The 20,103-nt window shown below is 62.4% G+C and overlaps 5 pseudogenes; all 5 read right to left on the bottom strand.

The window, feature by feature from the left end:
- Positions 1-3,433: 3,433 nt before the first annotated feature.
- Positions 3,434-3,552, bottom strand: LOC142874000 (uncharacterized; annotated as a pseudogene).
- Positions 3,553-7,404: 3,852 nt separating this feature from the next.
- On the bottom strand, positions 7,405-7,523 carry LOC142873999 (uncharacterized; annotated as a pseudogene).
- A 3,846-nt stretch (positions 7,524-11,369) lies between these two features.
- LOC142874100 (uncharacterized) lies at positions 11,370-11,488 on the bottom strand (annotated as a pseudogene).
- Positions 11,489-15,325: 3,837 nt separating this feature from the next.
- LOC142873998 (uncharacterized) lies at positions 15,326-15,444 on the bottom strand (annotated as a pseudogene).
- A 3,839-nt stretch (positions 15,445-19,283) lies between these two features.
- On the bottom strand, positions 19,284-19,402 carry LOC142873997 (uncharacterized; annotated as a pseudogene).
- Between the last annotated feature and the right edge of the window lie 701 nt (positions 19,403-20,103).

The following is a 20,103-nucleotide window of genomic DNA, read 5'->3' as shown; positions in this document are numbered from 1 at the left end:
CACCCTGTGGCCCTGCGGCCGCCTATTCCCCCGGGCCAGGGCTGGGGCACAGCGCACGGGGGAGGGGAGCCAGTGTATGGGGCGTCTCTCTCTCTCTCTCTCTCTCTCTCTCTCTCTCTCTCTCTCTCTCTCTCTCTCTCTCTCTCTCGGGATGTGTCCCATGGGTGGGGTGGGGTGGCGTGGTTTGTGGGGCGCTGAAGAAATCAGTCCCCTCCATCTCCTCCCTCTGGAAAACACCCAAGCCCTTGGAGAACTGCCCGCACCTCTACCTACCGTGGGGGCCGGGACCCTCCTCTTTGTCCTCCTGTGGCCCAGTCCAAGGGGCCTGGGCCTGGCTGGGGCTGCACTGGACCCCAACCACCCTGGCGTGTGGACTCGCTAAAAATCGGCGATTAGATATTGGATTCCAGCGTCATTGAGGTCATTTCACTAATGAGTGCACCGCAAAGAGTTTCCTAATCCATCTGTGAGGGTGGCAACCGAAAGAGAATTTTAGAGCTGACAGAATAGGCGAGGAAAGGCATAGGAGATTTCCACACCCAGTAAGGAAGCCTTTCCCGAAGTGGAAGAAAGAAAGGAGCAAACAGAGACACCGGTAGCCCGCCCGGATCAGAGTCTGCCCCTGAGAGAAAGTACCCTGACCAGGTTCACCCGTGGGTGGGTCGCGAGCTAGCGGCATTCAGAAGAGCGAGGCCCGCAGTCTGTGCGGAAGACACCTGCACTCGGGTGTGTGTGGCGGCACAATTCACAAGCAGCTCCAGATGTTAAACCAAGGAGAAGCCAGGGAGTTCCCAACGCCCCAGGTGTCCTCAGCCCACGACTGGCTGCTGTGGGAATGCGAAGCCCGGCTCCTTGTCTCAGAGCGGGGCAACCAGGAGGTGTGATGTCCACCCCGGGGTTCCCAGGAGGATCAGACTGAAGCTGGGACTTGGCCTGAAAGTGTCCCCTCGCATGGCCACCCCCTTCCCCTTCCTGCTCCTCTACTCCTGGTGCCCCTCCATCCAGGGGCCAGACCTTAAAGAGTCACCCGCAAGAGAATCCTGGTCCCAAAGGAGCCTTCTGGGGGACCCCTGCTGAGAGAGGTTGTGGGCATGGCCCGCTGGGGCTCTGCCCGACCCAGGGCTGAGAGATGCAACCTCCCAGCTCTGGGTCCCTGCAGGAAGTGTTGGCAAGCACAGGGCCAGTCCTCCAAAGGCCCAGGTGCAGGGAGCCCAGGCCAAGCAGCCTGTGGAAGAAGCCACATGCTGTGCCACCCCGGGGAACACGACTGCAGGCCACGACCCTTCCCACCTCCTCCTCCTCCTCCTCCTCCTCCTCCTCCCACCCCGCCCCCGCCCCCGCCCCCACATGGCACAGGGCCCAGAGACACCTCAGACACTTGCTACCCAAAGTGCAAAGGGCATCAGTTGCTCCTCCAAACCCCCCCCAGCCCAGCAGACCGCGTTGTCCAGCCAGCCCCCGGGCCTCCCTGGGGTGCCCAGCACAAAAGTGCAGACACCCACCGGACCCTCCATCTCAGTTTTCGGATGTTTTTGCCACTCTAAGGACCCGCAGGCCAGCTGGGCCTTCTGGCAGGACAGAGAGCCCCGGAATCCGACGTGGAGAGCTGGGTGTACGTCCCCATGAGGAGGCGGTCCCCACCTCCGCGGCTATCCCCTTGCGGGGAGCGGCAGCCGCGGGGCCTCAGAGAAGACACCAGGCTGGGCCCCCACGGCACAGCGGGAGCACGTCCCCCGCAGGCCACTTAGCCACGGCGGCCAGCCGGCGGACGGTTGGGTTGCGCGAGACGCTGCGGCCGCCCTGCTACCGGGTTCCTGGGAGGGCGTCCTGGAACCAGCGTCCACACCAAGCCCTTGGAAGGCCCAGGCGACGGAGGAGCCCCGTCAGGCAGGGGCCGAGGACGGTGACGGCCCGGGCGGGGAGGAGCGTGTCAGGCAGGGGCAGAGGACGGTGACAGGTGATAGGCCGGGCGGGAAGGAGTCAGTCAGGCAGGGGCCGTGGAGGAGACGGGCTGGGTAAGGGTTAGGGTTCGTGTCAGGGCACAAGTCACAATCGCAAAGACCTGGAAGCCACCCGAGTGCCCATCGACCCACGAGTGGGTAAATAAAATGTGGCGCGTGGACACCACGGAGTGCTATTCGGCTATGAGGAGCAGCGGTGAGGGGGCACCTCTCGTGGTTCTCCTGGCCAGAGCTGGAACCCGTTCCAGTAAGCCAAGTATCCCAAGAATGGACACACGAGCACCACGTGCTCGCGCTCACCAGCAAATGGGTACGAACCGATGGACACCTAAGTGGACACAGAGGAATCACCTTCTTCGGGTGGGTGTCGGGCGGGTGGGGGGAGGGGATGGGCATACACATCCATTAGGAATGGGGTGGGTACGCACCGACTGGGGGATGGGCGCACTTGAAGCTCTGACCCGAGGGGGGAGGCTGGGAGAGGGCAACGCACCCGACCTTAACATTGGTGCCCCCACAATATGCTGGAACAACATGAGAGGTAAATGAATAAGAACACGGGGGGGGGGGGGGAGGGGGGCACGGGCAACACATGTCACCTTAATACTTGGACTCCCATCATCTGCTTGAAAAGAGAGAGAAAAGAAAATGCAATAATAGAGATAAGAGACACTTTTTAAAAATAATGAATCCGGCCGGGCGCTGTGGCTCACGCCTGTAATCCTAGCTCTTGGGAGGCCGAGGCGGGCGGATTGCTCAAGGTCAGGAGTTCAAAACCAGCCTGAGCAAGAGCGAGACCCCGTCTCTACTATAAATAGAAAGGAATTAATTGGCCAACTGATATATATATAAAAAATTAGCGGGGCATGGTGGCGCATGCCTGCAGTCCCAGCTACCCGGGAGGCTGAGGCAGAAGGATCACTGGAGCCCAGGAGTTTGCAGTTGCTGTGAGCTAGGCTGACGCCACGGCACTCACTCTAGCCTGGGCAACAAACCGAGACTCTGTCTCAAAAAAAAAAAAAAAAAATGAATCCGAAGAGAAAAGTAAAAGGAGGCCTGTGGAGCAGGTCTGGGTGTGACTCCGGATCCCCCAACATCAGGTGCCACCACCAAAGATTCCTACGTGTAGCCCATAGAACCCCAAAAGCAACGGGAGGAGTTCTGGTCACATACTCCCTCAAAATGACATCCTGGCCTTCTTCTGGAACTCCCTCCCCTCTCAGACTCTCAAGGTTTCCTCCAGCGTGTCGGCTCCCACAGAGCAGACCTTTGGTCTGAGACCTGACTGTCCAGAAGCCACGCATGCTGCCGCGTGGCGGCGGTGTCGCGGCTCGGGACAAGAGGAGGCCCCACGGTGCGGGCTGGGGCGCCAGGCACCGCGGCGGGCGCTGAGGGTGGGGGTCACCCCCACCCCGGGCCGCCCCCGCACTCCCAGAAACGCGACAGAACCAGAGGCAAAAAAAAAAAGAAGAAGCCTACGGCACCCGGTATTCCCGGGCGGTCTCCCATCCAAGTTCTAACCAGGCCCGAGCCTGCTTAGCTTCCGAGACCAGACGGGATCGGGCGCGTTCGGGGTGGTGTGGCCGTGGACGGCGGAGGGCGCCCCTGCCCCGCTCAAGAAGCCGAGCCTCTCTGCGCTTCCCCGCCGCCTCCTCCCCCCGCCCCAGGCCCCGCGCCGGGTCGGGCCTGTTGAGTTCGCCGGCCGGGTCCCGCGGGCTCCGAGGGACGGGGGTGACAGGCGGGGCGGGCCGGGGTTGGGGGCTGTCTCTGTATACACACACACTCACACTCACACTCACTCACTCACTCACACTCACACAAGATGCGCCTCCACGGCTGGACCCGCCAAGGTGGAGACCTTCAAGCCCCCCTCCTCTCCTTGCCTGGCCTCCTTCACCTCCCCGCCCCCCACCCCCAGCCCACGGGCGGGAGGGGCGGGGCGCTCGCCCTTTGACCCCAGCCCGGGGCGGCCCTCCCCCACAACCCCTTTCAGCTGCGCCCCCCACCCTGTGGCCCTGCGGCCGCCTATTCCCCCGGGCCAGGGCTGGGGCACAGCGCACGGGGGAGGGGAGCCAGTGTATGGGGCGTCTCTCTCTCTCTCTCTCTCTCTCTCTCTCTCTCTCTCTCTCTCTCTCTCTCTCTCTCTCTCTCTCTCTCTCGGGATGTGTCCCATGGGTGGGGTGGGGTGGCGTGGTTTGTGGGGCGCTGAAGAAATCAGTCCCCTCCATCTCCTCCCTCTGGAAAACACCCAAGCCCTTGGAGAACTGCCCGCACCTCTACCTACCGTGGGGGCCGGGACCCTCCTCTTTGTCCTCCTGTGGCCCAGTCCAAGGGGCCTGGGCCTGGCTGGGGCTGCACTGGACCCCAACCACCCTGGCGTGTGGACTCGCTAAAAATCGGCGATTAGATATTGGATTCCAGCGTCATTGAGGTCATTTCACTAATGAGTGCACCGCAAAGAGTTTCCTAATCCATCTGTGAGGGTGGCAACCGAAAGAGAATTTTAGAGCTGACAGAATAGGCGAGGAAAGGCATAGGAGATTTCCACACCCAGTAAGGAAGCCTTTCCCGAAGTGGAAGAAAGAAAGGACCAAACAGAGACACCGGTAGCCCGCCCGGATCAGAGTCTGCCCCTGAGAGAAAGTACCCTGACCAGGTTCACCCGTGGGTGGGTCGCGAGCTAGCGGCATTCAGAAGAGCGAGGCCCGCAGTCTGTGCGGAAGACACCTGCACTCGGGTGTGTGTGGCGGCACAATTCACAAGCAGCTCCAGATGTTAAACCAAGGAGAAGCCAGGGAGTTCCCAACGCCCCAGGTGTCCTCAGCCCACGACTGGCTGCTGTGGGAATGCGAAGCCCGGCTCCTTGTCTCAGAGCGGGGCAACCAGGAGGTGTGATGTCCACCCCGGGGTTCCCAGGAGGATCAGACTGAAGCTGGGACTTGGCCTGAAAGTGTCCCCTCGCATGGCCACCCCCTTCCCCTTCCTGCTCCTCTACTCCTGGTGCCCCTCCATCCAGGGGCCAGACCTTAAAGAGTCACCCGCAAGAGAATCCTGGTCCCAAAGGAGCCTTCTGGGGGACCCCTGCTGAGAGAGGTTGTGGGCATGGCCCGCTGGGGCTCTGCCCGACCCAGGGCTGAGAGATGCAACCTCCCAGCTCTGGGTCCCTGCAGGAAGTGTTGGCAAGCACAGGGCCAGTCCTCCAAAGGCCCAGGTGCAGGGAGCCCAGGCCAAGCAGCCTGTGGAAGAAGCCACATGCTGTGCCACCCCGGGGAACACGACTGCAGGCCACGACCCTTCCCACCTCCTCCTCCTCCTCCTCCTCCTCCTCCTCCCACCCCGCCCCCGCCCCCGCCCCCACATGGCACAGGGCCCAGAGACACCTCAGACACTTGCTACCCAAAGTGCAAAGGGCATCAGTTGCTCCTCCAAACCCCCCCCAGCCCAGCAGACCGCGTTGTCCAGCCAGCCCCCGGGCCTCCCTGGGGTGCCCAGCACAAAAGTGCAGACACCCACCGGACCCTCCATCTCAGTTTTCGGATGTTTTTGCCACTCTAAGGACCCGCAGGCCAGCTGGGCCTTCTGGCAGGACAGAGAGCCCCGGAATCCGACGTGGAGAGCTGGGTGTACGTCCCCATGAGGAGGCGGTCCCCACCTCCGCGGCTATCCCCTTGCGGGGAGCGGCAGCCGCGGGGCCTCAGAGAAGACACCAGGCTGGGCCCCCACGGCACAGCGGGAGCACGTCCCCCGCAGGCCACTTAGCCACGGCGGCCAGCCGGCGGACGGTTGGGTTGCGCGAGACGCTGCGGCCGCCCTGCTACCGGGTTCCTGGGAGGGCGTCCTGGAACCAGCGTCCACACCAAGCCCTTGGAAGGCCCAGGCGACGGAGGAGCCCCGTCAGGCAGGGGCCGAGGACGGTGACGGCCCGGGCGGGGAGGAGCGTGTCAGGCAGGGGCAGAGGACGGTGACAGGTGATAGGCCGGGCGGGAAGGAGTCAGTCAGGCAGGGGCCGTGGAGGAGACGGGCTGGGTAAGGGTTAGGGTTCGTGTCAGGGCACAAGTCACAATCGCAAAGACCTGGAAGCCACCCGAGTGCCCATCGACCCACGAGTGGGTAAATAAAATGTGGCGCGTGGACACCACGGAGTGCTATTCGGCTATGAGGAGCAGCGGTGAGGGGGCACCTCTCGTGGTTCTCCTGGCCAGAGCTGGAACCCGTTCCAGTAAGCCAAGTATCCCAAGAATGGACACACGAGCACCACGTGCTCGCGCTCACCAGCAAATGGGTACGAACCGATGGACACCTAAGTGGACACAGAGGAATCACCTTCTTCGGGTGGGTGTCGGGCGGGTGGGGGGAGGGGATGGGCATACACATCCATTAGGAATGGGGTGGGTACGCACCGACTGGGGGATGGGCGCACTTGAAGCTCTGACCCGAGGGGGGAGGCTGGGAGAGGGCAACGCACCCGACCTTAACATTGGTGCCCCCACAATATGCTGGAACAACATGAGAGGTAAATGAATAAGAACACGGGGGGGGGGGGGAGGGGGGCACGGGCAACACATGTCACCTTAATACTTGGACTCCCATCATCTGCTTGAAAAGAGAGAGAAAAGAAAATGCAATAATAGAGATAAGAGACACTTTTTAAAAATAATGAATCCGGCCGGGCGCTGTGGCTCACGCCTGTAATCCTAGCTCTTGGGAGGCCGAGGCGGGCGGATTGCTCAAGGTCAGGAGTTCAAAACCAGCCTGAGCAAGAGCGAGACCCCGTCTCTACTATAAATAGAAAGGAATTAATTGGCCAACTGATATATATATAAAAAATTAGCGGGGCATGGTGGCGCATGCCTGCAGTCCCAGCTACCCGGGAGGCTGAGGCAGAAGGATCACTGGAGCCCAGGAGTTTGCAGTTGCTGTGAGCTAGGCTGACGCCACGGCACTCACTCTAGCCTGGGCAACAAACCGAGACTCTGTCTCAAAAAAAAAAAAAAAAAATGAATCCGAAGAGAAAAGTAAAAGGAGGCCTGTGGAGCAGGTCTGGGTGTGACTCCGGATCCCCCAACATCAGGTGCCACCACCAAAGATTCCTACGTGTAGCCCATAGAACCCCAAAAGCAACGGGAGGAGTTCTGGTCACATACTCCCTCAAAATGACATCCTGGCCTTCTTCTGGAACTCCCTCCCCTCTCAGACTCTCAAGGTTTCCTCCAGCGTGTCGGCTCCCACAGAGCAGACCTTTGGTCTGAGACCTGACTGTCCAGAAGCCACGCATGCTGCCGCGTGGCGGCGGTGTCGCGGCTCGGGACAAGAGGAGGCCCCACGGTGCGGGCTGGGGCGCCAGGCACCGCGGCGGGCGCTGAGGGTGGGGGTCACCCCCACCCCGGGCCGCCCCCGCACTCCCAGAAACGCGACAGAACCAGAGGCAAAAAAAAAAAGAAGAAGCCTACGGCACCCGGTATTCCCGGGCGGTCTCCCATCCAAGTTCTAACCAGGCCCGAGCCTGCTTAGCTTCCGAGACCAGACGGGATCGGGCGCGTTCGGGGTGGTGTGGCCGTGGACGGCGGAGGGCGCCCCTGCCCCGCTCAAGAAGCCGAGCCTCTCTGCGCTTCCCCGCCGCCTCCTCCCCCCGCCCCAGGCCCCGCGCCGGGTCGGGCCTGTTGAGTTCGCCGGCCGGGTCCCGCGGGCTCCGAGGGACGGGGGTGACAGGCGGGGCGGGCCGGGGTTGGGGGCTGTCTCTGTATACACACACACTCACACTCACACTCACTCACTCACTCACACTCACACAAGATGCGCCTCCACGGCTGGACCCGCCAAGGTGGAGACCTTCAAGCCCCCCTCCTCTCCTTGCCTGGCCTCCTTCACCTCCCCGCCCCCCACCCCCAGCCCACGGGCGGGAGGGGCGGGGCGCTCGCCCTTTGACCCCAGCCCGGGGCGGCCCTCCCCCACAACCCCTTTCAGCTGCGCCCCCCACCCTGTGGCCCTGCGGCCGCCTATTCCCCCGGGCCAGGGCTGGGGCACAGCGCACGGGGGAGGGGAGCCAGTGTATGGGGCGTCTCTCTCTCTCTCTCTCTCTCTCTCTCTCTCTCTCTCTCTCTCTCTCTCTCTCTCTCTCTCTCTCGGGATGTGTCCCATGGGTGGGGTGGGGTGGCGTGGTTTGTGGGGCGCTGAAGAAATCAGTCCCCTCCATCTCCTCCCTCTGGAAAACACCCAAGCCCTTGGAGAACTGCCCGCACCTCTACCTACCGTGGGGGCCGGGACCCTCCTCTTTGTCCTCCTGTGGCCCAGTCCAAGGGGCCTGGGCCTGGCTGGGGCTGCACTGGACCCCAACCACCCTGGCGTGTGGACTCGCTAAAAATCGGCGATTAGATATTGGATTCCAGCGTCATTGAGGTCATTTCACTAATGAGTGCACCGCAAAGAGTTTCCTAATCCATCTGTGAGGGTGGCAACCGAAAGAGAATTTTAGAGCTGACAGAATAGGCGAGGAAAGGCATAGGAGATTTCCACACCCAGTAAGGAAGCCTTTCCCGAAGTGGAAGAAAGAAAGGACCAAACAGAGACACCGGTAGCCCGCCCGGATCAGAGTCTGCCCCTGAGAGAAAGTACCCTGACCAGGTTCACCCGTGGGTGGGTCGCGAGCTAGCGGCATTCAGAAGAGCGAGGCCCGCAGTCTGTGCGGAAGACACCTGCACTCGGGTGTGTGTGGCGGCACAATTCACAAGCAGCTCCAGATGTTAAACCAAGGAGAAGCCAGGGAGTTCCCAACGCCCCAGGTGTCCTCAGCCCACGACTGGCTGCTGTGGGAATGCGAAGCCCGGCTCCTTGTCTCAGAGCGGGGCAACCAGGAGGTGTGATGTCCACCCCGGGGTTCCCAGGAGGATCAGACTGAAGCTGGGACTTGGCCTGAAAGTGTCCCCTCGCATGGCCACCCCCTTCCCCTTCCTGCTCCTCTACTCCTGGTGCCCCTCCATCCAGGGGCCAGACCTTAAAGAGTCACCCGCAAGAGAATCCTGGTCCCAAAGGAGCCTTCTGGGGGACCCCTGCTGAGAGAGGTTGTGGGCATGGCCCGCTGGGGCTCTGCCCGACCCAGGGCTGAGAGATGCAACCTCCCAGCTCTGGGTCCCTGCAGGAAGTGTTGGCAAGCACAGGGCCAGTCCTCCAAAGGCCCAGGTGCAGGGAGCCCAGGCCAAGCAGCCTGTGGAAGAAGCCACATGCTGTGCCACCCCGGGGAACACGACTGCAGGCCACGACCCTTCCCACCTCCTCCTCCTCCTCCTCCTCCTCCTCCTCCCACCCCGCCCCCGCCCCCGCCCCCACATGGCACAGGGCCCAGAGACACCTCAGACACTTGCTACCCAAAGTGCAAAGGGCATCAGTTGCTCCTCCAAACCCCCCCCAGCCCAGCAGACCGCGTTGTCCAGCCAGCCCCCGGGCCTCCCTGGGGTGCCCAGCACAAAAGTGCAGACACCCACCGGACCCTCCATCTCAGTTTTCGGATGTTTTTGCCACTCTAAGGACCCGCAGGCCAGCTGGGCCTTCTGGCAGGACAGAGAGCCCCGGAATCCGACGTGGAGAGCTGGGTGTACGTCCCCATGAGGAGGCGGTCCCCACCTCCGCGGCTATCCCCTTGCGGGGAGCGGCAGCCGCGGGGCCTCAGAGAAGACACCAGGCTGGGCCCCCACGGCACAGCGGGAGCACGTCCCCCGCAGGCCACTTAGCCACGGCGGCCAGCCGGCGGACGGTTGGGTTGCGCGAGACGCTGCGGCCGCCCTGCTACCGGGTTCCTGGGAGGGCGTCCTGGAACCAGCGTCCACACCAAGCCCTTGGAAGGCCCAGGCGACGGAGGAGCCCCGTCAGGCAGGGGCCGAGGACGGTGACGGCCCGGGCGGGGAGGAGCGTGTCAGGCAGGGGCAGAGGACGGTGACAGGTGATAGGCCGGGCGGGAAGGAGTCAGTCAGGCAGGGGCCGTGGAGGAGACGGGCTGGGTAAGGGTTAGGGTTCGTGTCAGGGCACAAGTCACAATCGCAAAGACCTGGAAGCCACCCGAGTGCCCATCGACCCACGAGTGGGTAAATAAAATGTGGCGCGTGGACACCACGGAGTGCTATTCGGCTATGAGGAGCAGCGGTGAGGGGGCACCTCTCGTGGTTCTCCTGGCCAGAGCTGGAACCCGTTCCAGTAAGCCAAGTATCCCAAGAATGGACACACGAGCACCACGTGCTCGCGCTCACCAGCAAATGGGTACGAACCGATGGACACCTAAGTGGACACAGAGGAATCACCTTCTTCGGGTGGGTGTCGGGCGGGTGGGGGGAGGGGATGGGCATACACATCCATTAGGAATGGGGTGGGTACGCACCGACTGGGGGATGGGCGCACTTGAAGCTCTGACCCGAGGGGGGAGGCTGGGAGAGGGCAACGCACCCGACCTTAACATTGGTGCCCCCACAATATGCTGGAACAACATGAGAGGTAAATGAATAAGAACACGGGGGGGGGGGGGAGGGGGGCACGGGCAACACATGTCACCTTAATACTTGGACTCCCATCATCTGCTTGAAAAGAGAGAGAAAAGAAAATGCAATAATAGAGATAAGAGACACTTTTTAAAAATAATGAATCCGGCCGGGCGCTGTGGCTCACGCCTGTAATCCTAGCTCTTGGGAGGCCGAGGCGGGCGGATTGCTCAAGGTCAGGAGTTCAAAACCAGCCTGAGCAAGAGCGAGACCCCGTCTCTACTATAAATAGAAAGGAATTAATTGGCCAACTGATATATATATAAAAAATTAGCGGGGCATGGTGGCGCATGCCTGCAGTCCCAGCTACCCGGGAGGCTGAGGCAGAAGGATCACTGGAGCCCAGGAGTTTGCAGTTGCTGTGAGCTAGGCTGACGCCACGGCACTCACTCTAGCCTGGGCAACAAACCGAGACTCTGTCTCAAAAAAAAAAAAAAAAAATGAATCCGAAGAGAAAAGTAAAAGGAGGCCTGTGGAGCAGGTCTGGGTGTGACTCCGGATCCCCCAACATCAGGTGCCACCACCAAAGATTCCTACGTGTAGCCCATAGAACCCCAAAAGCAACGGGAGGAGTTCTGGTCACATACTCCCTCAAAATGACATCCTGGCCTTCTTCTGGAACTCCCTCCCCTCTCAGACTCTCAAGGTTTCCTCCAGCGTGTCGGCTCCCACAGAGCAGACCTTTGGTCTGAGACCTGACTGTCCAGAAGCCACGCATGCTGCCGCGTGGCGGCGGTGTCGCGGCTCGGGACAAGAGGAGGCCCCACGGTGCGGGCTGGGGCGCCAGGCACCGCGGCGGGCGCTGAGGGTGGGGGTCACCCCCACCCCGGGCCGCCCCCGCACTCCCAGAAACGCGACAGAACCAGAGGCAAAAAAAAAAAGAAGAAGCCTACGGCACCCGGTATTCCCGGGCGGTCTCCCATCCAAGTTCTAACCAGGCCCGAGCCTGCTTAGCTTCCGAGACCAGACGGGATCTGGCGCGTTCGGGGTGGTGTGGCCGTGGACGGCGGAGGGCGCCCCTGCCCCGCTCAAGAAGCCGAGCCTCTCTGCGCTTCCCCGCCGCCTCCTCCCCCCGCCCCAGGCCCCGCGCCGGGTCGGGCCTGTTGAGTTCGCCGGCCGGGTCCCGCGGGCTCCGAGGGACGGGGGTGACAGGCGGGGCGGGCCGGGGTTGGGGGCTGTCTCTGTATACACACACACTCACACTCACACTCACTCACTCACTCACACTCACACAAGATGCGCCTCCACGGCTGGACCCGCCAAGGTGGAGACCTTCAAGCCCCCCTCCTCTCCTTGCCTGGCCTCCTTCACCTCCCCGCCCCCCACCCCCAGCGCACGGGCGGGAGGGGCGGGGCGCTCGCCCTTTGACCCCAGCCCGGGGCGGCCCTCCCCCACAACCCCTTTCAGCTGCGCCCCCCACCCTGTGGCCCTGCGGCCGCCTATTCCCCCGGGCCAGGGCTGGGGCACAGCGCACGGGGGAGGGGAGCCAGTGTATGGGGCGTCTCTCTCTCTCTCTCTCTCTCTCTCTCTCTCTCTCTCTCTCTCTCTCTCTCTCTCTCGGGATGTGTCCCATGGGTGGGGTGGGGTGGCGTGGTTTGTGGGGCGCTGAAGAAATCAGTCCCCTCCATCTCCTCCCTCTGGAAAACACCCAAGCCCTTGGAGAACTGCCCGCACCTCTACCTACCGTGGGGGCCGGGACCCTCCTCTTTGTCCTCCTGTGGCCCAGTCCAAGGGGCCTGGGCCTGGCTGGGGCTGCACTGGACCCCAACCACCCTGGCGTGTGGACTCGCTAAAAATCGGCGATTAGATATTGGATTCCAGCGTCATTGAGGTCATTTCACTAATGAGTGCACCGCAAAGAGTTTCCTAATCCATCTGTGAGGGTGGCAACCGAAAGAGAATTTTAGAGCTGACAGAATAGGCGAGGAAAGGCATAGGAGATTTCCACACCCAGTAAGGAAGCCTTTCCCGAAGTGGAAGAAAGAAAGGAGCAAACAGAGACACCGGTAGCCCGCCCGGATCAGAGTCTGCCCCTGAGAGAAAGTACCCTGACCAGGTTCACCCGTGGGTGGGTCGCGAGCTAGCGGCATTCAGAAGAGCGAGGCCCGCAGTCTGTGCGGAAGACACCTGCACTCGGGTGTGTGTGGCGGCACAATTCACAAGCAGCTCCAGATGTTAAACCAAGGAGAAGCCAGGGAGTTCCCAACGCCCCAGGTGTCCTCAGCCCACGACTGGCTGCTGTGGGAATGCGAAGCCCGGCTCCTTGTCTCAGAGCGGGGCAACCAGGAGGTGTGATGTCCACCCCGGGGTTCCCAGGAGGATCAGACTGAAGCTGGGACTTGGCCTGAAAGTGTCCCCTCGCATGGCCACCCCCTTCCCCTTCCTGCTCCTCTACTCCTGGTGCCCCTCCATCCAGGGGCCAGACCTTAAAGAGTCACCCGCAAGAGAATCCTGGTCCCAAAGGAGCCTTCTGGGGGACCCCTGCTGAGAGAGGTTGTGGGCATGGCCCGCTGGGGCTCTGCCCGACCCAGGGCTGAGAGATGCAACCTCCCAGCTCTGGGTCCCTGCAGGAAGTGTTGGCAAGCACAGGGCCAGTCCTCCAAAGGCCCAGGTGCAGGGAGCCCAGGCCAAGCAGCCTGTGGAAGAAGCCACATGCTGTGCCACCCCGGGGAACACGACTGCAGGCCACGACCCTTCCCACCTCCTCCTCCTCCTCCTCCTCCTCCTCCTCCCACCCCGCCCCCGCCCCCGCCCCCACATGGCACAGGGCCCAGAGACACCTCAGACACTTGCTACCCAAAGTGCAAAGGGCATCAGTTGCTCCTCCAAACCCCCCCCAGCCCAGCAGACCGCGTTGTCCAGCCAGCCCCCGGGCCTCCCTGGGGTGCCCAGCACAAAAGTGCAGACACCCACCGGACCCTCCATCTCAGTTTTCGGATGTTTTTGCCACTCTAAGGACCCGCAGGCCAGCTGGGCCTTCTGGCAGGACAGAGAGCCCCGGAATCCGACGTGGAGAGCTGGGTGTACGTCCCCATGAGGAGGCGGTCCCCACCTCCGCGGCTATCCCCTTGCGGGGAGCGGCAGCCGCGGGGCCTCAGAGAAGACACCAGGCTGGGCCCCCACGGCACAGCGGGAGCACGTCCCCCGCAGGCCACTTAGCCACGGCGGCCAGCCGGCGGACGGTTGGGTTGCGCGAGACGCTGCGGCCGCCCTGCTACCGGGTTCCTGGGAGGGCGTCCTGGAACCAGCGTCCACACCAAGCCCTTGGAAGGCCCAGGCGACGGAGGAGCCCCGTCAGGCAGGGGCCGAGGACGGTGACGGCCCGGGCGGGGAGGAGCGTGTCAGGCAGGGGCAGAGGACGGTGACAGGTGATAGGCCGGGCGGGAAGGAGTCAGTCAGGCAGGGGCCGTGGAGGAGACGGGCTGGGTAAGGGTTAGGGTTCGTGTCAGGGCACAAGTCACAATCGCAAAGACCTGGAAGCCACCCGAGTGCCCATCGACCCACGAGTGGGTAAATAAAATGTGGCGCGTGGACACCACGGAGTGCTATTCGGCTATGAGGAGCAGCGGTGAGGGGGCACCTCTCGTGGTTCTCCTGGCCAGAGCTGGAACCCGTTCCAGTAAGCCAAGTATCCCAAGAATGGACACACGAGCACCACGTGCTCGCGCTCACCAGCAAATGGGTACGAACCGATGGACACCTAAGTGGACACAGAGGAATCACCTTCTTCGGGTGGGTGTCGGGCGGGTGGGGGGAGGGGATGGGCATACACATCCATTAGGAATGGGGTGGGTACGCACCGACTGGGGGATGGGCGCACTTGAAGCTCTGACCCGAGGGGGGAGGCTGGGAGAGGGCAACGCACCCGACCTTAACATTGGTGCCCCCACAATATGCTGGAACAACATGAGAGGTAAATGAATAAGAACACGGGGGGGGGGGGAGGGGGGCACGGGCAACACATGTCACCTTAATACTTGGACTCCCATCATCTGCTTGAAAAGAGAGAGAAAAGAAAATGCAATAATAGAGATAAGAGACACTTTTTAAAAATAATGAATCCGGCCGGGCGCTGTGGCTCACGCCTGTAATCCTAGCTCTTGGGAGGCCGAGGCGGGCGGATTGCTCAAGGTCAGGAGTTCAAAACCAGCCTGAGCAAGAGCGAGACCCCGTCTCTACTATAAATAGAAAGGAATTAATTGGCCAACTGATATATATATAAAAAATTAGCGGGGCATGGTGGCGCATGCCTGCAGTCCCAGCTACCCGGGAGGCTGAGGCAGAAGGATCACTGGAGCCCAGGAGTTTGCAGTTGCTGTGAGCTAGGCTGACGCCACGGCACTCACTCTAGCCTGGGCAACAAACCGAGACTCTGTCTCAAAAAAAAAAAAAAAAAATGAATCCGAAGAGAAAAGTAAAAGGAGGCCTGTGGAGCAGGTCTGGGTGTGACTCCGGATCCCCCAACATCAGGTGCCACCACCAAAGATTCCTACGTGTAGCCCATAGAACCCCAAAAGCAACGGGAGGAGTTCTGGTCACATACTCCCTCAAAATGACATCCTGGCCTTCTTCTGGAACTCCCTCCCCTCTCAGACTCTCAAGGTTTCCTCCAGCGTGTCGGCTCCCACAGAGCAGACCTTTGGTCTGAGACCTGACTGTCCAGAAGCCACGCATGCTGCCGCGTGGCGGCGGTGTCGCGGCTCGGGACAAGAGGAGGCCCCACGGTGCGGGCTGGGGCGCCAGGCACCGCGGCGGGCGCTGAGGGTGGGGGTCACCCCCACCCCGGGCCGCCCCCGCACTCCCAGAAACGCGACAGAACCAGAGGCAAAAAAAAAAAGAAGAAGCCTACGGCACCCGGTATTCCCGGGCGGTCTCCCATCCAAGTTCTAACCAGGCCCGAGCCTGCTTAGCTTCCGAGACCAGACGGGATCGGGCGCGTTCGGGGTGGTGTGGCCGTGGACGGCGGAGGGCGCCCCTGCCCCGCTCAAGAAGCCGAGCCTCTCTGCGCTTCCCCGCCGCCTCCTCCCCCCGCCCCAGGCCCCGCGCCGGGTCGGGCCTGTTGAGTTCGCCGGCCGGGTCCCGCGGGCTCCGAGGGACGGGGGTGACAGGCGGGGCGGGCCGGGGTTGGGGGCTGTCTCTGTATACACACACACTCACACTCACACTCACTCACTCACTCACACTCACACAAGATGCGCCTCCACGGCTGGACCCGCCAAGGTGGAGACCTTCAAGCCCCCCTCCTCTCCTTGCCTGGCCTCCTTCACCTCCCCGCCCCCCACCCCCAGCCCACGGGCGGGAGGGGCGGGGCGCTCGCCCTTTGACCCCAGCCCGGGGCGGCCCTCCCCCACAACCCCTTTCAGCTGCGCCCCCCACCCTGTGGCCCTGCGGCCGCCTATTCCCCCGGGCCAGGGCTGGGGCACAGCGCACGGGGGAGGGGAGCCAGTGTATGGGGCGTCTCTCTCTCTCTCTCTCTCTCTCTCTCTCTCTCTCTCTCTCTCTCTCTCTCTCTCTCTCGGGATGTGTCCCATGGGTGGGGTGGGGTGGCGTGGTTTGTGGGGCGCTGAAGAAATCAGTCCCCTCCATCTCCTCCCTCTGGAAAACACCCAAGCCCTTGGAGAACTGCCCGCACCTCTACCTACCGTGGGGGCCGGGACCCTCCTCTTTGTCCTCCTGTGGCCCAGTCCAAGGGGCCTGGGCCTGGCCGGGGCTGCATTGGACCCCAACCACCCTGGCGTGTGGACTCGCTAAAAATCGGCGATTAGATATTGGATTCCAGCGTCATTGAGGTCATTTCACTAATGAGTGCACCGCAAAGAGTTTCCTAATCCATCTGTGAGGGTGGCAACCGAAAGAGAATTTTAGAGCTGACAGAATAGGCGAGGAAAGGCATAGGAGATTTCCACACCCAGTAAGGAAGCCTTTCCCGAAGTGGAAGAAAGAAAGGACCAAACAGAGACACCGGTAGCCCGCCCGGATCAGAGTCTGCCCCTGAGAGAAAGTACCCTGACCAGGTTCACCCGTGGGTGGGTCGCGAGCTAGCGGCATTCAGAAGAGCGAGGCCCGCAGTCTGTGCGGAAGACACCTGCACTCGGGTGTGTGTGGCGGCACAATTCACAAGCAGCTCCAGATGTTAAACCAAGGAGAAGCCAGGGAGTTCCCAACGCCCCAGGTGTCCTCAGCCCACGACTGGCTGCTGTGGGAATGCGAAGCCCGGCTCCTTGTCTCAGAGCGGGGCAACCAGGAGGTGTGATGTCCACCCCGGGGTTCCCAGGAGGATCAGACTGAAGCTGGGACTTGGCCTGAAAGTGTCCCCTCGCATGGCCACCCCCTTCCCCTTCCTGCTCCTCTACTCCTGGTGCCCCTCCATCCAGGGGCCAGACCTTAAAGAGTCACCCGCAAGAGAATCCTGGTCCCAAAGGAGCCTTCTGGGGGACCCCTGCTGAGAGAGGTTGTGGGCATGGCCCGCTGGGGCTCTGCCCGACCCAGGGCTGAGAGATGCAACCTCCCAGCTCTGGGTCCCTGCAGGAAGTGTTGGCAAGCACAGGGCCAGTCCTCCAAAGGCCCAGGTGCAGGGAGCCCAGGCCAAGCAGCCTGTGGAAGAAGCCACATGCTGTGCCACCCCGGGGAACACGACTGCAGGCCACGACCCTTCCCACCTCCTCCTCCTCCTCCTCCTCCTCCTCCTCCCACCCCGCCCCCGCCCCCGCCCCCACATGGCACAGGGCCCAGAGACACCTCAGACACTTGCTACCCAAAGTGCAAAGGGCATCAGTTGCTCCTCCAAACCCCCCCCAGCCCAGCAGACCGCGTTGTCCAGCCAGCCCCCGGGCCTCCCTGGGGTGCCCAGCACAAAAGTGCAGACACCCACCGGACCCTCCATCTCAGTTTTCGGATGTTTTTGCCACTCTAAGGACCCGCAGGCCAGCTGGGCCTTCTGGCAGGACAGAGAGCCCCGGAATCCGACGTGGAGAGCTGGGTGTACGTCCCCATGAGGAGGCGGTCCCCACCTCCGCGGCTATCCCCTTGCGGGGAGCGGCAGCCGCGGGGCCTCAGAGAAGACACCAGGCTGGGCCCCCACGGCACAGCGGGAGCACGTCCCCCGCAGGCCACTTAGCCACGGCGGCCAGCCGGCGGACGGTTGGGTTGCGCGAGACGCTGCGGCCGCCCTGCTACCGGGTTCCTGGGAGGGCGTCCTGGAACCAGCGTCCACACCAAGCCCTTGGAAGGCCCAGGCGACGGAGGAGCCCCGTCAGGCAGGGGCCGAGGACGGTGACGGCCCGGGCGGGGAGGAGCGTGTCAGGCAGGGGCAGAGGACGGTGACAGGTGATAGGCCGGGCGGGAAGGAGTCAGTCAGGCAGGGGCCGTGGAGGAGACGGGCTGGGTAAGGGTTAGGGTTCGTGTCAGGGCACAAGTCACAATCGCAAAGACCTGGAAGCCACCCGAGTGCCCATCGACCCACGAGTGGGTAAATAAAATGTGGCGCGTGGACACCACGGAGTGCTATTCGGCTATGAGGAGCAGCGGTGAGGGGGCACCTCTCGTGGTTCTCCTGGCCAGAGCTGGAACCCGTTCCAGTAAGCCAAGTATCCCAAGAATGGACACACGAGCACCACGTGCTCGCGCTCACCAGCAAATGGGTACGAACCGATGGACACCTAAGTGGACACAGAGGAATCACCTTCTTCGGGTGGGTGTCGGGCGGGTGGGGGGAGGGGATGGGCATACACATCCATTAGGAATGGGGTGGGTACGCACCGACTGGGGGATGGGCGCACTTGAAGCTCTGACCCGAGGGGGGAGGCTGGGAGAGGGCAACGCACCCGACCTTAACATTGGTGCCCCCACAATATGCTGGAACAACATGAGAGGTAAATGAATAAGAACACGGGGGGGGGGGGAGGGGGGCACGGGCAACACATGTCACCTTAATACTTGGACTCCCATCATCTGCTTGAAAAGAGAGAGAAAAGAAAATGCAATAATAGAGATAAGAGACACTTTTTAAAAATAATGAATCCGGCCGGGCGCTGTGGCTCACGCCTGTAATCCTAGCTCTTGGGAGGCCGAGGCGGGCGGATTGCTCAAGGTCAGGAGTTCAAAACCAGCCTGAGCAAGAGCGAGACCCCGTCTCTACTATAAATAGAAAGGAATTAATTGGCCAACTGATATATATATATAAAATTAGCGGGGCATGGTGGCGCATGCCTGCAGTCCCAGCTACCCGGGAGGCTGAGGCAGAAGGATCACTGGAGCCCAGGAGTTTGCAGTTGCTGTGAGCTAGGCTGACGCCACGGCACTCACTCTAGCCTGGGCAACAAACCGAGACTCTGTCTCAAAAAAAAAAAAAAAAAATGAATCCGAAGAGAAAAGTAAAAGGAGGCCTGTGGAGCAGGTCTGGGTGTGACTCCGGATCCCCCAACATCAGGTGCCACCACCAAAGATTCCTACGTGTAGCCCATAGAACCCCAAAAGCAACGGGAGGAGTTCTGGTCACATACTCCCTCAAAATGACATCCTGGCCTTCTTCTGGAACTCCCTCCCCTCTCAGACTCTCAAGGTTTCCTCCAGCGTGTCGGCTCCCACAGAGCAGACCTTTGGTCTGAGACCTGACTGTCCAGAAGCCACGCATGCTGCCGCGTGGCGGCGGTGTCGCGGCTCGGGACAAGAGGAGGCCCCACGGTGCGGGCTGGGGCGCCAGGCACCGCGGCGGGCGCTGAGGGTGGGGGTCACCCCCACCCCGGGCCGCCCCCGCACTCCCAGAAACGCGACAGAACCAGAGGCAAAAAAAAAAAGAAGAAGCCTACGGCACCCGGTATTCCCGGGCGGTCTCCCATCCAAGTTCTAACCAGGCCCGAGCCTGCTTAGCTTCCGAGACCAGACGGGATCGGGCGCGTTCGGGGTGGTGTGGCCGTGGACGGCGGAGGGCGCCCCTGCCCCGCTCAAGAAGCCGAGCCTCTCTGCGCTTCCCCGCCGCCTCCTCCCCCCGCCCCAGGCCCCGCGCCGGGTCGGGCCTGTTGAGTTCGCCGGCCGGGTCCCGCGGGCTCCGAGGGACGGGGGTGACAGGCGGGGCGGGCCGGGGTTGGGGGCTGTCTCTGTATACACACACACTCACACTCACACTCACTCACTCACTCACACTCACACAAGATGCGCCTCCACGGCTGGACCCGCCAAGGTGGAGACCTTCAAGCCCCCCTCCTCTCCTTGCCTGGCCTCCTTCACCTCCCCGCCCCCCACCCCCAGCCCACGGGCGGGAGGGGCGGGGCGCTCGCCCTTTGACCCCAGCCCGGGGCGGCCCTCCCCCACAACCCCTTTCAGCTGCGCCCCCCACCCTGTGGCCCTGCGGCCGCCTATTCCCCCGGGCCAGGGCTGGGGCACAGCGCACGGGGGAGGGGAGCCAGTGTATGGGGCGTCTCTCTCTCTCTCTCTCTCTCTCTCTCTCTCTCTCTCTCTCTCTCTCTCTCTCTCTCTCTCTCGGGATGTGTCCCATGGGTGGGGTGGGGTGGCGTGGTTTGTGGGGCGCTGAAGAAATCAGTCCCCTCCATCTCCTCCCTCTGGAAAACACCCAAGCCCTTGGAGAACTGCCCGCACCTCTACCTACCGTGGGGGCCGGGACC

The sequence above is a fragment of the Microcebus murinus genome, chromosome 11 (genome assembly GCF_040939455.1).
Source record: "Microcebus murinus isolate Inina chromosome 11, M.murinus_Inina_mat1.0, whole genome shotgun sequence".
NCBI lineage: Eukaryota > Metazoa > Chordata > Mammalia > Primates > Cheirogaleidae > Microcebus > Microcebus murinus.
The sequence above is the reverse complement of the archived record's forward strand: the minus strand, read 5'-3'. Positions and strand labels throughout refer to the sequence as shown.